Raw genomic sequence first — 2,883 nt, 5'->3', positions numbered from 1 at the left:
ACATATACACACATATATATATATATATTATATACATGAATAGGTATTCTATATATACTGTGTATATATTATGTTTTATATATTGTATATATACATTTATATATATGTACACACACACCTACATATAAGTATGTACACAAACACACACAAACACACACACATATAATTCCATATATATATATATATGTGTGTGTGTGTGTGTGTGTGTTTGTGTGTGTGTGTGTGTGGGTGCGTGTCTACATACATACATTCATAGTTTAGAGAAGAATTATGACAGAGATATTCAGAGAAATTCAGACGGGAACTGAAAACGTTGGAAACATCAAATATATCTTCATTGAACTGCGTGCTGAATTCTAAATGCGAATCTGGCAGAATTATGATAACTGTGATTACAGTGATAAATTATATCCGTTATTCAAATTGCTATTTTAGCCAGTATATAAGATAATCTATTGTTAGATACGACGAAATTGCAAAAATATACGCTGAAGCATTTATGAACGTACCTACAGTGACAAAGACACTATGCTTTCATCTGGACACATACTGTTAGGTATGTATCTATGAGTATCTGTCTACCAGACTAGTGAAATACACACTCAAACACATACGCGCGCGCACACACCCAGAAACAGATATATAAATATATATGTATATACTTATTTGTAAATGTATTTGTTTATGTATACTATATATACTATATCTGTGCATATACGTATATATATCATATGCATATATATGTGCATATATATATATATATATATATATATATATATATATATATATATATATATATATATATATATATATACATGTATATATGTGTGTGTGTGTGTGTGTGCGTGTATGTGTGTGATAGAAATAGTTTTCAAAGAAAAAAGACTATACGTTGTATAAATAGGGGAAAAGTAAAAAGAAAACAAAAAATGTACATTAGATATAAAAAATAAAAAATAAAGGCATTTTTAAGAAAAGCAAAGGTATATATACATACAATTAGATGATTTGAGGTGGAATTAGGAAGTATAAATATCATTATTATGAATCATTATAGAGATTCAAAGTCATACCGGTATCGTCAGAGCTGATCACCGACTTTAAATGAACATCGATTTTCAAATGGTGTTGAGTCTAATAGTATCTGAGTGAAAATATTACATGGAAGGGAGGTAAGCAGTTCTGAAAGTGATGCAATTAAGGTAGATATAAATACTGGAATTTGAAAGGTGTATGTGATGTATGGATTAGTGGGAATTTTGTTTTTGGTAAGGTTAGTAATGTCCTGTATTAAGTTATGAGTTCATGTTGAGTTGTGGATTATATTTATTAATGAAAGTTACCTTTTTATTTAATGTTTGCTGTAATGAGGTGTTCTGTGAACTTTGATAAAAAGGGAAAATTAGGAAGTTCGGTTTAAGGTTTATAGCACGTCTTTCTATGTGCTCCCCGACCTGTATCTGTCTATATTGTGGGTAGTGGATTCGTTCTTTGTAAAGAGTTGTTCTTCGTTGGGGTGACATTCCTGTTTGGCCTATATTGTGATTTACGCACCCTAAGCAGGTAATGGCATATCTTACGTTTTCAGGCGCACAGGTGAAATTTGAGTTTATCTTAAACATTTCACCTTGTTTGAAGTGAAAACAATAAATGAAGGGACCCTGTTAGTATCATTCGATGTGGTGAACTTGTACACCGATATCCCACACGATTATAGCATAGGAGCAATCACCTGGCTAGAAACATACCCAGAAGATATCCCAGGACGCATCAACCACATCGTCATAATTGGAGCACTGAAATTTATCCTACAGAATAACTATTTCATGTTCGATATAGTTTCCTATCGACAAAAATGTAGAATTGCAATTGGAGCTCGAACTGCCCCAGTGATTGCGAAACTTATAATAGGTTATCTAGAACTTAAGATATACCAATCTTCACTACAAAATTATGGAACCTCATTTCATTGCTATTTAAAGGAGAACTGGAAGAGGTACTAGGTGATTCCTTTATACTTTTGAACGATAGCATGGACAAACACCTCAATTTCAAAATAATGCTCAACAATATCAATAGCAACATACAATTCACTATGGAACACAGCAATAAATAACTTCATTTTCTTGACATACTAATTAAAATAGTCAATAACCATATCGAAACCGACATCTTCTATAAACCCACAGATTCAAAACAATACCTATTATTCAACTCATGGCACCCCAAACACATAAAAATTAATATACCTTATAATCTAGCGAAAAAAATCTGTACCATAGTTTCGGATACCAATACATGTGAACGAAGACTCCTTGAAATTAAATCAACATTAATCAGGAGACATTACCCAACATCATTAATAAATGATGGGATTAAACGAGCAAAGGAAATAGACATGCAAATATTAAGGGAAGTTAACCGAAATACTTCATCAGATTTACAAATACGCCTATACATGTCCACACATAACCCTAGAAACAATGAGGCCTTCAACATCATCATCCAAAATCTACTTATTCTCACTGGAGATAAAGCAATGAACAAAATGTTAGGCTCACACAAAATTATCAAGTGTAAAATGCAACCGAAACCATTGCAAAAAATATTAACCAGCGCAAGACTATATCCATTAACAACGGAACCAAAATGGAAAACGTGCGGGCGGCCTAACTGTGGCACATGTCCCAACCATTTGGAAGGTGGAGAGGTTCACTTCAAACAAGGCGAAATATTCAAGGTAACATCAAATTTCACCTCTGCATCTGGATACTTCATCTATGCTATTACCTGGTTAGGGTACGGAATTCACTATATAGGCCAAACTGGAAATGTCACACCGACGAAGAACAACTCTTCACAAAGAACAAATCCGCTACCCAC

This window comes from Octopus bimaculoides, chromosome 8 (assembly GCF_001194135.2).
Source record: "Octopus bimaculoides isolate UCB-OBI-ISO-001 chromosome 8, ASM119413v2, whole genome shotgun sequence".
Taxonomy (NCBI): domain Eukaryota; kingdom Metazoa; phylum Mollusca; class Cephalopoda; order Octopoda; family Octopodidae; genus Octopus; species Octopus bimaculoides.
This window is presented reverse-complemented; position numbering follows the sequence as displayed.